Genomic DNA, 17,821 nt, shown 5'->3' with positions numbered 1-17,821 from the left:
AAAAATTTCACCTTTAAAATGCAGATCAATATTCTTTGACTCAGCCGAAACCATCAGAAGTCAGATTGCAGGCTGAGCACAAGGGACTCTACATCCAGCACCCAAGTCATTGATCCAAATATGCTAGTTCTAAAAATGAGTAGTTTTTACCCTAAATTGTCATGTACCCCTTCCATATTTTAGAAACATAACTTCAAGCTTTTAAACATTTCTGTTCTATGTCCTACTATATTATTTTAGCTCATACTTGTTAATATTTTTTATTTAGGAGAAATCTATACTATTTCAAAATAATATAGTTTTTTTTCTTGCCTTTTCCTTCTGATATGTATGTGGGAATTATTGTTAAAGGCAGCCTTTTTTTTTTTTTTTTTTTTTTTTTTTTTTTAGTGGATAAGATCTATACTCAGAGTATTTGTTGGATTTTTGTCACATATGTAGTAGTCAGGGAAAGAATTCAGAGAAATTCAGAAAACATCAACATGTCTTCCTAGGTTACCAGTCCAAGGGCATAGTATGCAGAATTGTACTTTGGATGAAGAAGGCCAGTAATCTGTAAATCTGTAAAAAAGGAATATGGTTGAGGAAGGTCCTCTGAGGTACTTATTTCCTCAAACTGACAGTAGGAGGCAGTAGTTTACTAGCCTGAACTCCTCTCTAAGGTAATGCCAATGACTTGTGCCAAATTTTTTTTTACTCATTTTCTAGAAATACAAGAAACCAAAATCTTAGAAGTAGTTTAAGATTTCATAATGAAACTTGGTACCATTAATACAATACATAATAATGCTGCTGGGCTATGAACAGAACAATCAAAAAAGGCAGGTCTTTCAGCCTTAATAGTGGCGCCTCTGTGCACCTGGCCCCAATGTAGGTCCTGTTCCAATTTGAATAGGAGAGTGACAAGAAATAAAGGTCATTCTCATTTTGGAAAGGAGGAGAGTCACATTTAATATGTTAGATACTTCTAATTTTCACTGATTTACTAAAATGTCTACAGAACTATGAAGTAAAAATAGAAGAGTCTGAATGGTAACCTGGTCTCCCTATGCCTTGGGGGCTAGATAAACATATGTCAAAACAGAGATAGTAGAAACAGTAGGTATGTCATTATAGCAATCAATTTCATGATTGCATTTTGAATCTTTAGCCATTGTCTGTTTTACCATTCACAGAAGCTACCTAAATCCAGATTACCTAGGAATGTACAACTGTGTCTTCCTTTCTGTATAAAACAAAATCACAGTGAAATGCTAAATTTTGGAATATTACATTCTTTCATTTGATTGTTTTTCATGTAGCTAAAAAAATAATGTTTGAAAAGCATTTTACTTCTGTAATAACTGATTCCATTCATACGTTATCTTTCACTTATTGACCTAATCTCAATAAGGTATGTATTTTGGGATTTTTTTTTTCCTCAGTATTAGGGTTATATTTATATCTGCATTTATTTCCCTATGTAATTCAAACAGCACATATTTATTTGGTAACTAATTATGATTATTATACAACCTGTGACCATAGAATGAAGCTAAGATTACTAGTCTGAATTACACAGGGAAATAAATTGCTGATATAAATGCATCCCTGATACTGAGGAGAAAAGTTCCAAAGTGCATATCCATATAAGGTTGGGGCCTGTGATCTTGATATTACTTATTTTTGCTTTAGCCCTGTGAACCATACATCCCTATATGGTGCCTTATAACAAATTATAGAAGTATTTTTAGTAAATATGGGGAAATGAACAATATTAATTTCCACTAGGATATGAATTATTCCAATTTGAACGTCTAACTAAAGTTTAAAAAATTATAATTCCTAAATTCTTTTTAATAATAATTATTAGCTTTCTAACAGTACAAAATCCAGCTGAGATTGTTACCCATCACTGGAATTTTCTATGAAGATATCTGACTCAAAAATTTATAGGTATTAGCACTGTAGGAACTCCAGGTTACTATGCTACCAATATAGTAGCCAATAGTCATATGTGGCTCTTGAGCTCTCGAAATGTGGCTAGTCTGAATTAAGATGATCTCTAAGTGTACAATACATATTTGATTTTGAAGGCTTAGTACAAAAAAAAAAACTTAAAGATTTCATTAATACATTTTTTATTTTGCTTACATATTGAAATAATAGTTGAAATTTGGTTAAGTAAAATATATTGTTAAAATTAGTTACACCTGATTTTCTTTCCCAATATTTAATGTGACTACTAGAAAATTTTAAGTAGCTTATGTAGCCCGCTTTCCTGACACTCATATTTCTATTGGACAGCGCTATTCTAGACTCAAGTCTAGGTCCTCAAGAGGCCAGAAAGCACGAAAATATACATTAAATAAAAATGACATGTAATCAGTTTGTTATTCAGGGAATGTTATTCTGAAGTGTTTTCTTTGGGAAGGATTAATATGAAACAAGGTGGTAAAATTATGCCATGCTTAGGTTCAGTCACTCAAGAAATGATGTTTTAAACACTCATTATAAAGCAGGCACTATTCTAAGTACTGTTTTATTCTAAGTGAATAAAACAAAGATTTTTGCCTTTGTGGAGCTTACATTCTAGCAAGTTAGATCAGAATTAGATGGATATGAGTTTGTTTTTCTTGCTCCTTGAACATATTACTATCTCCTGGATATAGCTAGTGACATTTATATTTAGTGACAGGCTGGGGAGAAGTAAGGGAACATTTCTATATATAAAGTCATACATAAAATTATTTCATTTAAAATCATCTTCATTACAAATGTATCCCAGGATTGAATTCTCTAATGAATAAAAATAGATAGTTTTAAGCAGCTTTTATTAGGCTGAAAATCAACGTCAAGTTTTTTCTTTTTTTTTTAATTTTTCAATTTTATTTTATTTATTTTTTTATAGCAGGTTCTAATTAGTCATCAATTTTATACACATCAGTGTATACATGTCAATACCAATCGCCCAATTCAGAACACCACCATCCCCACCCCACCGCAGTTTTCCCCCCTTGGTGTCCATACGTTTGTTCTCTACATCTGCATCTCAACTTCTGCCCTGCAAACTGGTTCATCTGTACCATTTTTCTAGGTACCACATACATGCGTTAATATACGACACTTGTTTTTCTCTTTCTGACTTACTTCACTCTGTATGACAGTCTCTAGATCCAGCCATGTCTCAACAAATGACCCAATTTCGTTCCTTTTTATGGCTGGGTAATATTCCATTGTATATATGCACCACAACTTCTTTAATCATTCGTCTCTTGATGGGCATTTAGGTTGCTTCCAAGACCTGGCTATTGTAAATAGTGCTGCAATGAACATTGGGGTGCATGTGTCTTTTTGAGCTACGGTTTTCTCTGGGTATATGCCCAGTAGTGGGATTGCTGGATCGTATGGTAATTCTATTTTTAGATTTTTAAGGAACGTCCATACTCTTCTCCAGAGTGGCTGTATCAATTTGCATTCCCACCAACAGTGCAAGAGGGTTCCCTTTTCTCCACACCCTCTCCAGCATTTGTTCTTTGTAGATTTTCTGATGATGTTCATTCTAACTGGTGTGAGGTGATACTTCATTGTAGTTTTGATTTGCATTTCTCTAATAATTAGTGGTATTGAGCAGCTTTTCATGTTCTTCTTGTCCATCTGTATGTCTTCTTTGGAGAAATGTCTATTTAGGTCTTCTGCCCATTTTTGGATAGGGTTGTTTGTTTCTTTAATATTGTGCTGCATGAGCTGTTTCTATATTTTTGAGATTAATCCTTTGCCTGTTGATTCGTTTGCAAATATTTTCTCCCATTCTGAGGGTTGTCTTTTCGTCTTGTTTATGGTTTCCTTTGTTATGCAAAAGCTTTTGAGTTTCATTAGGTCCCATTTGTTTATTTTTGTTTTTATTTCCATTACTCTAGGAGGTGGATCAAAAAAGATCTTGCTGTGATTTATGTCAGAGTGTTCTTCCTATGTTTTCCTCTAAGAGTTTTAGAGTGTCTGGTTTTACATTTAGGTCTCGAATCCATTTTGAGTTTATTTTTGTGTATGGTGTCAGGGAGTGTTATAAATTCATTCTTTTACATGTAGCTGTCCAGTATTCCCATCACCACTTATTGAAGAGACTGTCTTTTCTCCATTGTATATCCTTGCCTCCTTTTTCATAGATTAGTTACCATAGGTGCTTGGGTTTGTCTCTGGGCTTTCTATCTTGTTCCGTTGATCTATGTTTCTGTTTTTGTGCCAGTACCATATTGTCTTGATTACTGTAGCTTTGTAGTATAGTCTGAAGTCAGGGAGTCTGATTCCTCCCGCTCCTTTTTTTTCCTTCAAGACTGCTTTGGCTATTCGGGGTCTTTTGTGTCTCCATACAAGTTTTAAGATTTTTTGTTCTACTTCTGTAAAAACTGCCATTGGTAATTTAATAGGGATTGCATTGAATCTCTAGATTGCTTTTGGTAGTATAGTTATTTTCACAATATTGATTCTCCCAATATGAGAACATGGTATATCTCTCCATCTGTTGGTATCATCTTTCATTTCTTTCAACAGTGTCTTATAGTTTTCTGCATACAGGTCTTTTTTTCTCCCTAGTTAGGTTTATTCCTAGGTATTTTATTCTTTTTGTTGCAGTGGTAAATGGGAGTGTTTCCTTAATTTCTCTTTCACATTTTCCATCAGTGTATAGGAATGCAAGAGATTGCTGTGCAATGATTTTGTATCCTGCAACTTTACCAAATTCATTGATTAGCTCTAGTAGTTTTCTGGTGGCATCTTTAGGATTCTCTATGTATAGTATCATGTCATCTGCAAACAGTGACAGTTTTACTTCTTCTTTTCTAATTTGCATTCCTTTTATTTCTCTTTCTTCTCTGATTGCTGTGGCTAGGACTTCCAAAACTATGTTGAATAATAGTGGTGAGAGTGGACATCCTTGTCTTCTTCCTGATCTTAGAGGAAATGCTTTCAGTTTTTCACCATTGAGAATGATGTTTGCTGTGAGTTTGTTGTATATGGCCTTTATTATGTTGAGGTAGGTTCCCCCTATGCCCACTTTCTGTAGAGGTTTATTATAAATTGGTGTTGAATTTTGTCAAAAGCTTTTTCTGCATCTATTGAGATGATGATATGGTTTTAATTCTTCAATTTGTTAATATGATGTATCATATTGATTGATTTGCATATATTGAAGAATCCTTGCATCCCTGGGATAAATACCACTTGATCATGGTGTATGAGCCTTTTAATGTGTTGTTGGATTCTGTTTGCTAGTATTTTGTTGAGGACTTTTGCATCTATATTCATCATGATATTGGTCTGTAATTTTCTTTTTTTGTAGTCTCTTTGTCTGGCTTTAGTATCAGGCTGATGGTGGCCTCATAGAATGAGTTTGGGAGTGTTTCTTCCTTTGCAATTTTTTGGAAGAGGTTGAGAAGGATGAGTCCTAGCTCTTCTCTAAATGTTTGATAGAATTCGCCTGTGAAGCCGTCTGGTCCTGGACTTTTGTTCGTTGGAAGATTTTTCATCACAGTTTCAATTTCATTGCTTGTGATTGGTCTGTTCATATTTTCTACTTCTTCCTGGTTCAGTCTTGGAAGGTTATACCTTTCTGAGAATTTATCCATTTCTTCCAGGTTGTCCATTTTATTGGCAACTGCTTGTAGTAGTCTCTTAGGATGCTTTGTATTTCTACAGTGTCTGTTGTAACTTCTCCTTTTTCATTTCTAGGCTTATTGATTTGAGTCCTCTCCCTCTTTTTCTTGATGAGTCTGGCTAATGGTTTATCAATTTTGTTTATCTTCTCAAGGAACCAGCTTTTAGTTTTATTGATCTTTGCTATGGTTTTCTTTGTTTCTATTTCATTTATGATCTTTATGATTTCATCTTTATGATTTCTCTTCTGCTAACTTTGGGTTTTGTTTGCTCTTCTTTCTCTGGTTCCTTTAGGTGTAAGGTTTAGGTTGTTTATTTGAGATTTTCCTTGTTTCTTGAGGTAGGCTTGTATAGCTATTAACTTCCCTCTTAGAACTGCTTTTGCTGCATCACACAGGTTTTGGATTGTCGTGTTTTCATTGTCATTTGTGTCTAGGTATTTTTTGATTTCTTCAGTGATCTCTTGGTTATTTAGTAACATATTGTTCAACCTCCATGTGTTTGTGTTTTTTACGTTTTCTTTTCCCTGTAATTCATTTCTAATCTCATAGCATTTTGGTCAGAAAAGATGTCTGATATGATTTCAATTTTCTTAAATTTACTGAGCTTGATTTGTGACCCAAGATGTGATCTATCCTGGAGAATGTTCCATGCGCACTGGAGAAGAGAGTGTAATCTGCTTTTTGGGGATGAAATGTCCTATAAATATCAATTAAATCTATCTGGTCTATTGTGTCATTTAAAGCTTGTGTTTCTTTATTAATTGTCTGTCTGTATGATCTGTCCGTTGGTGTAATTGAAGTGTTAAAGTCCCCCACTATTACTGTGTTACTGTCAATTTCCTCTTTTAGAGCTGTTATCAGTTGCCTTATGTACTTAGGTGTTCTTATGTTGGGTGCATATATATTTATAATTGTTATATGTTCTTCTTGGATTGATCCTTTGATCATTATGTAGTGTCCTTCCTTGTCTCTTGTAACATTCTTTATTTTAAAGTCTATTTTATATGATATGAGTATTGCTACTCCAGCTTTCTTTTGATTTCCATTTGCATGGAATATCTTTTTCCATCCCCTCACTTTCAGTCTGTATGTGTCCCTAGGTCTGAAGTGGGTCTCTTGTAGACAGCATATATATGGGTCATGTTTTTGTATCCATTCAGCAAGCCTGTGTCTTTTGGTCGGAGCATTTAATCCATTCACGTTTAAGGTAATTATCGATATGTATGTTCCTATAACCATTTTCTTAATTGTTTTGGGTTTGTTTTTGTAGGTCCTTTTCTTCTCTTGTGTTTCCCACTTAGAGAAGTTCCTTTAGCATTTTTTGTAGAGCTGGTTTGGTGGTGCTGAATTCTCTTAGCTTTTGCTTGTCTGTAAAGCTTTTGATTTCTCCTTCGAATCTTTATGAGATTCTTGCCGGGTAGAGTAATCTTGGTTGTAGGTTCTTCCCTTTCATCACTTTAAGTATATCATTCCACTCCCTTCTGGCTTGTAGAGTTTCTGCTGAGAAATCAGCTGTTAAACTTATGGAAGTTCCTTTGTATGTTATTCGTCGTTTTTCCCTTGCTGCTTTCAATAATTTTTCTTTGTCTTTAATTTTTGCCAGTTTGATTACTATGTGTCTCGGCATGTTTCTCCTTCTGTTTATCCTGTATGGGACTCGCTGGGCTTCCTGGACTTTGGTGGCTATTTCCTTTCCCATGTTAGGGAAGTTTTCAACTATAATCTCTTCAAATATTTTCTCTGTTACTTTCTCTCTCTCTTGTCCTTCTGGGACCCCCATAATGCAAATGTTGTTGCATTTAATGATATCCCAGAGAACCCATAGGCTGTCTTCATTTCTTTTCATTCTTTTTTCTTTATTCTGTTCCGCAGCAGTGAATTCCACCATTCTGTCTTCCAGGTCACTTATCCGTTCTTCTGCCTCAGTTATTCTGCTATTGATTCCTTCTAGTGTAGTTTTCATTTCAGTTATTGTATTGTTCATCTCTGTTTGTTTGTTCTTTAATTCTTCTAGGTCTTTGTTAAACATTTCTTGCATCTTCTCGATCTTTGCCTCCATTCTTTTTCCGAGGTCCTGGATCATCTTCACTATCATTATTCTGAATTCTTTTTCTGGAAGGTTGCCTATCTCTACTTCACTTCATTGTTTTTCTGGGGTTTTATCTTGTTCCTTCATCTGCTACATACCCCTCTGACTTTAATCTTGTCTTTCTATGAATGTGGTTTTTGTTCCACAGGCTGCTGGATTGTATTTCTTCTTGTTTTTTCTGTCTGCCCTCTGGTGGATGAGGCTGTGTAAGAGGCTTGTGTAAGTTTCCTGATGGGAGGGATTTGTAGTGGGTAGAGCTGGCTCTTGCTCTGGTGGGCAGAGCTCAGTAAAACTTTAAACCACTTGTCTGCTGATGGTTGGGGCTGAGTTCCCTCCCTGTTGGTTGTTTGGCCTGAGGCCACCCAACACTGGAGCCTACCTGGGCTCTTTGGTGGGGCTAATGACAGACTTGGGAGGGCTTACACCAAGAATTACTTCCCAGAACTTCTGCTGCCAGTGACCTTGTCCCCACAGTGAGCCACAGCCACCCCCCGCCTCTGCAGGAGACCCACCAACACTAGCAGGTAGGTCTGGTTCAGTCTCCCCTGGGGTCATTGATCTCTCCCCTGGGTCCCGATGTGCACACTACTTTGTGTGTGCCCTCCAAGAGTGGAGTCTCTCTTTCCCCCAGTCCTGTCGAAGTCCTGCAGTCAATTCCCACTAGGCTTCAAAGTCTGATTCTCTAGGAATTCCTCCTCCCGTTGCCGGACCCCCAGGTTGGGAAGCCTGACGTGGGGCTCAGAACCTTCACTCCAGTGGGTGGACTTCTGTCATATAAATGTTCCCCAGTCTATGAGTCACCCACCCAGCAGTTATGGGATTTGATTTTACTGTGATTGCGCCCCTTCTACTGTCTCATTGTGGCTTCTCCTTTGTCTTTGGATGTGGGGTATCTTTTTTGGTGAGTTCCAGTGTCTTCCTGTCAATGATTGTCTAGCAGTTAGTTGTGATTCTGGTTTTCTCGCAAGAGGGGGCGAGAGCACGTCCTTCTACTCTGCTATCTTGGTTCCTGTCCAACTTCAAGTATTAAGTCTATATGGAAAATTTTTAAAGGTTATATTCAAAAGGATTCTCTGAGCAAATTATTCTTTTGTGTTATAGTACTGGATACACTAGTTGGATTTGTTTTTTTTCCGTAATTTTGAACTACTAAATGAATATGGTTTTGTATGTTCATAGAAATGACAGGACCCTAAATGTTTCAAGGACTCAGCACCTAGCATGGTGTATAAGTACACAGCAGGTTGAGTTGACTTAACCATAACTTCAGCTCATGATCTCTGGAGGGACAGTTGAAGAAATTGTGGCTGTTTGGCTGGCAAAGATTTGGGGAGTGTGATAGCTGTCTTTAAGTATTTGAAGGGCTGGTGAGTGGAAGAGAAATTAGACTCTTAATATAGCCCTAGTGGGAAAATCAGTAGGACTAGTGACTAAGATGTCAGGGGAACAAACACTAGATAAATATAAAGTAAAACATTTAATTAGTAGAGGAATATATTGCCTTGTGAGATTGTGAGGCTATGACTGGAGGTCTTCAAACTTAGGCTAGACAGCCACTTGACAGAATGCTGAGTGAATGGAATTCAAGTATTGGATAGGTGGTTCTACCAAGTAACTAAGGGCTTTCCAATCCTGAGATTACATGATTCTATATTATATGATTCTATGAAAGTGAAATGGAGTTGAAATAGCATACATTACTCATTCAGAAAAAAAAATCTGTACATTCGAAATATCTAATAAATATTGAATTAGGAAATATAAAAAATAAAGAAAAATACTTGAAAGCACACTGTAAGATACTACTTAGAAATGGCTTCAGGAAAACAGCTTCCTTCCTGGTCATTAGCACTGGGAATAGGCCTGTCCTCAAACCCCAAAATATAAAGTGCTCTTTACCTTTCACAGTATCTTTTTGCCATGGCTTTATCATGTGCCCCCAGAGCCATGCATGGGGGAATAAGATTTGTATTGGATTTCCCAGAAGCAAATATCAAAGTCTGTGTGGCCTTGACAGTTTGTGAACTTCTCTAAGCCTCAATTTCCTCATTTATGAAACAGTTGATAATACCTATATTTTAGTGTTGTTGGAAAATCTTTTAAATAACATGTAGAGGGTTTAATATATAGTATGTGTTCAATAACTGTAATACCAAAGCATATCCCTGTGTAATTTTCCTACCTTCTTTTCCTTATAAACCACCAGACCAACCGATTATTTATAATTTATAAATAAATAAATTATTTATTGTCTGGTATCTATTAGCTGACAGGCAATTGCATACTTTAGAAACCATTTATTTAATAGCTACTAAGTCACACACTGGTGACCACAAGTGCCTGGTAGCCGAGACAACTGTCAGTGACAGCAGGACTGGTAAACAGATGCTATCATTGGTTTTGGTATATTAGTATAAAGAGGAAGTTGCTTTGAATGTGAAAGTTTGACTCAAAAATGTGTTGTGTGATTATGGTAGGGCGTTTAGATGGAAATGCTGAGGTAGGCACAGTACCAAAGCTCTCCCGTTAGGGCTGGAGATGCAGATGTGGGTGTCTCCTTCCTAGAGGAGATAGTTGAAGCTGTGAGATCTTGGTAAAGAGAATGTAGAAAGGACAGAAATGAGCCACGGATCTAATCATGAGAAATGGCCACACGAAGAGAGGTATCCTTGTGTTTGGGAGGTCTGAGAAGGTAAAGTAAATTAGAAGGCTAAGAATGAATCATCAATAAGTGGAAGAGTAAACATGGTAAAGGGCCTTGTCATGACGGAAGGTGCTAACCAGGGGTCTGAAGACTTGAGTTTTGTCTCTGGCTCTGCCTGAAAGTTATGTCTGCTGCCTCAACTCTATGTAAAACAAGGTAAATACATCCATGTCACTTATCTCACAGGAGTGTTATAAGAGTAAAATGAGTAGATGCGTGGGGAATTGCTTGCAAACTATAGCATATCTATGCATAAAGGTAAGGCGATGATACTGATGTTAAGTTATAGATAACATATAACGTATCTGTAATGTAATGACTTATTACATTACAATTACAATTGTACATTACAATTACTTATTACAGCTGGACGCCAGCTGTCCAGAGTTAGACCAAACTTTACAAGTCACAGTCCTCTAAAAGACTACCCTTACTTCATACACTTGCTGCAAGTTTGAGGGCTCCCAAGTCCTCCCATACTTCTGACCAGCTGGGTACAAATTTAGGGGTTTTCACTATCTCCTCAGGTTCAGTAATTCACTAGAATGACTCCTAGAATTCAAGAAAATGCTCTACTTACTATTGCAGCTTTGTTATAGCAAAAGGACACAAGCCAGAACCAGCCAAACAGGTTCCAAACATAAAACTTCTGCTGTCCTCAGGGATATATTACCCTCCACCCCCCAGCGCATCAGTGTGTGACAATATACATCATATTGTCAGTGTGTGATAAAACTTATTGCCAACCAAGAAAACTCACCTGATCCTCAGTGCCCATAGTTTGTACTGAGGCTTCATTACTTGGGCATGATTGATAGGCCACATGATTGAACTCAGTCTCCACCTCCCAACCCTCCAGTCACATGATTGGTCTTTCTGATTTGGCCATCCCCCATTCTGAATCACTCATTACCACAAACTAAATAGGGTCCCGTCATGAGTCACCTCATTAGCATAAATTATTAGGCATGGTCTGAGGGGCCCAGGAGTGGGAAAAGACTAACCAAATTCTTTATTACACACACTCTGAAGTGTTGCAACTGTAAGAGAAAATGAGGCATGGAAAAATTCCATTGAGTTGAGGGATTTTGAGGCTTCTGATAATCTTGTAAGGAGCAGTTTTAACAGAGAGGTATGGCTGAAAGCCAAATTAGAATTTGCTAATAACTGGGTAGAAAGGTGAGAAAGGGAAGCAAATATAGAGTGAGACATTCAATTCAGGTAATATATTGCAAATCAGAAAGATAAGCAGTTGACTGGAAGGGTTTGCATTACTATTCCCTTTAGAGAAAAGAGCTGGATTTATCCTGGTTGTCCTGTGCCCAGGAGCCTGCAGCATCTCTAGTTCCTTCTCACACTGTGTCAAATTAGGAAGGCCAGTATAGGAAATTGTAAAATGGCAGTGCTGTCTTTAAATTTTTATTTAAAGGGCAGTGAAATAGACCAAGACTGAATAGAAGTGTATATATGACGAGTTTATGCAAAAAACCTTCTAATTTAATTGTCAATTATCTCCTTTATTCAGAAATAACTTGCATCTATCATCTCTGTCTTGTCTGTTTTGTTAGAATTAGGGGAGTAACTGCTTTGTTTTTTTGTTTTTGTTTCTACATAATTGGTTTCAATTAAGAGTTTCTTGGCACTCCTAAAAAATTTAACTATATACAAAATGCCCTTTTTGCTCTTTTTATCATTTTTATATATTTTCAATACAAAAGATAAAATAAACAGCAAAATGAAGAAAGCGAAGACAATTATTTATAGCATCAGTAAATCAACAGTAAGAAAAACCACAGGGATATGGGCTGCTGGTGGCCAGCACTAACTTCAGTTATTGCATAGATTAAAAACATATATTTGTCACACATTTTACTATCATGTAGACCCAGTAGTGCTTTAAAAATTATATTTATGGGTCATTTTCTTCTCCTGTCAAAGTAATGGCATTGCTGGGGTGAAATAAACAGCTACTTAGTAGGTCAAAGTAATAGTTAAGAGCAAAAGGTAAAGAATTGTAAGGAGAGATCAAATTTCAGGAAGACTGAATAGATGCAGTCAATTTAGAACACCAGAGTTCTATATTCTTACTCCTGTCAAAGCTGCCACAGCCTCACCATTGACCACAAAAGGCAGGAGCTCAATTTTATATGTCATCTGAGAGTTGGCACTTCTGAGAAGCCAGTGCCCATTAGAACCACAATGTGATGGAGGATCAATACCGACTTAAAGGGAATAATGCCTTTTTCTGAACCATAATTGAGATTTCCTGTAGCAGAGAGGGTTTTCCGCAAGGGCTGTCAGCTAAGGCCTTAGCCTTGCCTTCTTAGCTCAGGAAGCATAACAGCTGTTGGCTGAAATATTTTCTCATTTAGATGCCAAGTTGCATATGTTTATATTTTCGTTTTTGTCAGCAACTTTCCTGGTTCCTATGTCTTTTGTGTTACTTAAGAAACAATGCAGGGACTTCCCTGGTGGCGCAGTGGTTAAGAATCCGCCTGCCAATGCAGGGGACACGGGTTCGAGCCCTGGTCTGGGAAGATTCCACATGCCGCAGAGCAACTAAGCCCGTGCGCCACAACTACTGAAGCCTGCGCTCTAGAGCCTGCGAGCCGCAACTACTGAGCCCACATGCCACCACTACTGAAGCCTGCGCGCCTAGAGCCCATGCTCCACAACAAGAGAAGCCACCACAATGAGAAGCCCGTGCACCACAAAGAAGAGGAGCCCCCGCTCGCTGCAACTAGAGAAAGCCTGTGCACAGCAACAAAGACCCAATGCAGCCATAAATAAATAAATAAATTTATTTTTTTTTTTTAAAAAAAAGAAACAATGCAAAAGTTAGCTCAGGATGGTGGGTTTGGGGGTGGTTTTTTGTTTGTTTGTTTGTTTTTAGCTTTCTTTGTCATCCAAATCTGTAGTCTGCCAAGGTCATATGGGATCCAGCCCCGATGTGGTTTAAGGCGTTTATTCTCTCTCTCTCTCTCTCTCTCTCTCTCTCTCTTTTAAGTCTAGTGGGTTCTCTGTATTTGAGAGCCATTCAACTTTTCAACAATTTTCAACTTTTCATTTAATTTCAGGAAAAAGCTGTTGTGGGACTCCAGAATCAATTCTTATAGTAAGAATCATATGAGGAATTAAATTGAAATAAGTGAGTTTTCCTATCTTAAAGGAAAACAGCATGTATTCTCACCCTGTTTAATATTTCCACAGAAACATAAATACAAGATGTGTGGATTGGATTCCCTTACTGACCTAGCACTAAGAAAGGCAGCTGGTCCTTGCCCATCTGTACTCCAATCACCAAGGGCCTGGATATTGGCAATAGTCCTAGATAGATCATACTTCTCTTCACAGACATCGATTATAGTGTCTTAAAGGCAAAAACAAAAAACAACCTTGGATTCAATTCATAAAATAATAGCACAAGCTTCCTATCTTTGGAGAGTTAAGCAATCATTCTACTTTGCCTTAATGTTTTTTGTTTCCATTTAAAAATGTGTATTGGTAAGGATTTGACTTGAGGGGAAATAGAAAATGCTTCTCTTTTTATTGACATCCAGCCTTATCTTCCACTGAAAGAGTCCGTGTGTCCAAGTGTGTCATCTTGTATTTGGAACTAATTTCATATAAAAAAGGTTATGAGCCCACTGGCCTCCAATTACAATTTATTTCATACCTCTGAATACCTATATAGAGTTTTCGCCAACTTGCAGGGTTGTGGTATCCCCCTGATGTTTGAAGTGAACTATTTATAAACTAAGTGCATGTTTTTGTGTAGAATTTGGGTCTCCAGTTCAACCCACATGAAACCACCAATAGTGGACTCTCAAAATAATAGTAATGGGAAAAGACACCTGGCCTTGAACCAACATTGTAATAAAATTTCTGTATAAAAGTGAACTTGCAACTTGAGAGCTTTCTCTACTTGTAAACATTTTCTCTAGTTTGCAGTGGGACAGGAGATTCATTCTCCAACCCAACTTCATTTGTCATTTTGCAGTTTAGGGTGTGACTCTCTCAGTTCCACAGTTTGGGCCTCCCAAGGCTGGGGACCCAGATGGGGACTGTTAGGATGCTGAGAGATAAATGTGAGGGCTGGAGTGAAGAAGTGTTATCTAGGAATTTCTAACAGCTATAAGCTTATTCTAAAATAAGCCCCTTACTTTCTTTTTTATTTCTTCAGTGGTCTCAGGAATGACCTCTTTCCGTTTTATACTATCTTGTCTATTGCTTCTCATGAAAGATTCTCTACCTAAAACCACAGAAGAGTTACATGCCAGCTTGGTTTTTCTTCTTATCATTTTTGTCCCTAAAGCTAGCCCACAACTATCTGGAGTTTTCTCAGTAGGGTGGAAACACTTTTGCCTGCATTGGCCACCCATTGTTATCCACCTAAGCATCCAAAGAAGTTCAAAGAGCAAACAGTAAAGAAAAACCCAGGCTCTGCTGGGCATTTCATCCTTGGATCTGGTATAGGTCAAGTAAAGGAGGACAAAAATATCCAAGTGTGTATACAGGTCTTGTTTTTGGCAACACTAGTTTATTAGTGACCTTGACGAGAACTGTTTCAGAAGAGTAAAGTGTCAAAAGCATGACTGGAGTGAGTTCAAGAGAAAAATGGGAAGAGAGGAAATGAGACAGTAGTATGGGCAATTCTTCTGAGATGTTTTGCTACAAAGGCAGTCAACAACGGAAGCAGTAAATGGAGCAGGATGTGGAATCAAATAGAGATTTTTTCTCTAAAGATTGGGACTGTTACTACACAGTATTTACATGCTGAGGGGAATGATTGCATGAAGAAGGAAACCTTTATGACGCAGTAGAGAGAGGGCACAGCTGCCAGAGGGATGGACAAGCTGGCACCCACATTGAGGGGTTGGTTGTCCTCAGAGGGGAGCACAGGAGATCCCCAGGAGGGAAGAAGTGGGCGTGCCTGCAATCAGCATATAGGTGTCGGGGGCACAGGAAGCTTATGGGGGTTCTCTTCTGATTGCCTCTATGAGTGAGTGAAATGAGAGTGAAGGAGAACAGGTTGGACGTTTGATGGGAGAGAAGAAGGGCTGAAAGGGTTGTCTAGGAGAATGGACAGTGAGTGCTAGGGAACTGTAGTGAATAAAGGTCGAACTTGAAGTTCGCAGTCAGGAACTTAAGTAATACCGGGAGAGAAAAGGAGTCCATGTGTGACCTTGGAGATACAGTGCTGAGGTAGTTTACATAGGTATACTATCTGCTTTACAAAGTTATTTGGCGGATTAAATGTGTCAGAAAGCATTTTGAAGTATAAGTACAGGATATCCTTATTATGAAACTTAGCTTTGAATTACTTAGCACTTTTTCTTGGCAAAAAGCTTTTTAAATTTCTTTAAGACAGCCTTACTATCTCCAGAGACAGCATTTGGCTTCTGCCACTGATTTACTTAGTAACTAAGTCTAAGCAAATGACTTAACCTCCTTTTGCTTTTTACCTCTCAATCTATAAAATGACAGTGGCAATGTTTCAAGTGCAACAGATGCTTTAGAAAGAAAGGTGCTACATAAATACAAGCTATTAATAGAATGGCATTTCAGCTCTCATGGGTATGGTCACCAGAAAGTCAGAAAGGTCAGAGCATCTGAACAAGCCTTGGGTGGTAGAAGCCTCCCTTGGAAAGCTTGGAGGGAGGTACCTCAAAGGAGTTGTCACCCACATCCTTTCCTTTAGTTCTGGTGGAGATTGATTATTAGAACCTGAGACTCAAAGAGGTGAGATAACTTGTTAGGGCCAAGGGGTTGGATTTCAACCCAGATTTACCTTAAAATCCCATGCTCTTTTCACTTTGCCACATGTGGAATTGGGCTTGATACATTATAGCCAGGGAAAGTATGGAATACTTTACTTATGTATATTACAGACCCATATTTTAGCCAATTTAATCTCTTCTCTGTTGTCAAAAATGTAATGAGAGTCGCCCAGCGGCAGAATAAACTAGTTTGTTGGAGATATCATCATGATGGAGTTGTTTACAAGAAATCGAATGACAAGAAAAGGTAGGAACGTTTTTGGGGAAGGAGCAGTAAGCTGACTAAAAATTTGCACTTAGCTACAATGCAGTTTTCAAACACCTTGGGGCAGGAGAGTGAGTGCTAGAAAATAAATAAATTTGTGCGGTCATGGAAACTGTAGGAATAGAGTGTCAGCTGTGCTTTTTTACTGCAAACATGATATGTACATTATAAACTATAGAGCATAAACAGCTCTAAGAGAAAGTCACTGAACTGTTAGTAACTTTTGAGTAACAATTGCCCACCTGATAGGGAAGGTGATGATAGGAAAAGTGTATTTATTTTCTTCCAAGAGCTAAAAAGTGATCAGACTTCTAAAACTTGTTGAGATTGTCCAGGAAAGTGTGTAAAATACTCATCCATCATCGGAAGCCCCTGGTCAGGAAATGACAGTGCAGTAAATATCTTCAGCAGTCACCTTTTAATGTACAAGCTGTTTTCGGTTGGAATTTTCAGCACTCACATAAAACACACTGTCATGAGTGACTGCTTCTGCTCCAAAGTAATCACTATTGGGATAATGGAACATCTCTCTGCAAATAACCAAAAAACTTTAAATGTCATGTCAAGTTTGTTGAAGCCATTTTCAAGCTCTGTTCAAGGTTACATGAATATTGAGGGTGTCTGTTTTTTTTTTTTTTTTAATTTGAGATCTACGAGAGATCACTCATAAGGTTGTGCAGTGTGAGAGTCAAGTTAATTAAAAGAAAATCTGTTGCTCTTTGGGAAAGTCAATCAGCTAGCACCATTTAGCCGTTAGCTATTAAACCTCTCTCCTCACAGCCTGGATAAGTCCAGATCACTGTCACTTACCAATGAAAGAATATATATGTGTGTATAGGTTATAGGTCTGTATGAATATATGGGTACGTATTTGGCAAATTATGACATTATTTTGATTTGCTAGGAAGTTTTAACAATTTGCCTGCCAAATTCAGTATTTTTTTTTAAAAGAAAGCATTGAATTTTAAAATTCCTATTAGAAACTTTCCTCCTTAGATTTGTTTAAAAAGGAAATTAATCCTTTTATTATTCAAACTAACGCCTGTCTTGGGTCATAGAGTGTGGAAATAAATTCTTTGCCCAATGCATATTTACTGAGCATCCGCTGTGCTCCACGGCCATCCTAGGCACCGACGTTACAGCAGTATTTAGAACAATGTCCTTGCTATCTTGGAGCTTACATTCTAGTGAAGAGGTAGACAACAGACAAGTAAACAAGTATATGATGTGTCTGGTGGTTATAAGTTCTGTGAAGGGAAAGATGAGTGTAAGAAGATAGAGCGATGAAAATGTGAGTGCTATCTTAGATGGATGGTCAGAGACGGCCTCTCTCGATAGCATTTGAGCAGG

The 17,821-nt window shown here is 37.6% G+C and overlaps 1 protein-coding gene across 4 annotated transcripts in view; it reads left to right on the top strand.

Moving 5' to 3' along the window:
- DIAPH3 (diaphanous related formin 3) overlaps window positions 1-17,821 on the top strand; it is a 547,054-nt gene that overhangs the window by 527,278 nt on the left and 1,955 nt on the right. The window lies entirely within an intron of this gene.

This window comes from Globicephala melas, chromosome 18, assembly GCF_963455315.2.
Source record: "Globicephala melas chromosome 18, mGloMel1.2, whole genome shotgun sequence".
NCBI lineage: Eukaryota > Metazoa > Chordata > Mammalia > Artiodactyla > Delphinidae > Globicephala > Globicephala melas.
The sequence above is the reverse complement of the archived record's forward strand: the minus strand, read 5'-3'. Positions and strand labels throughout refer to the sequence as shown.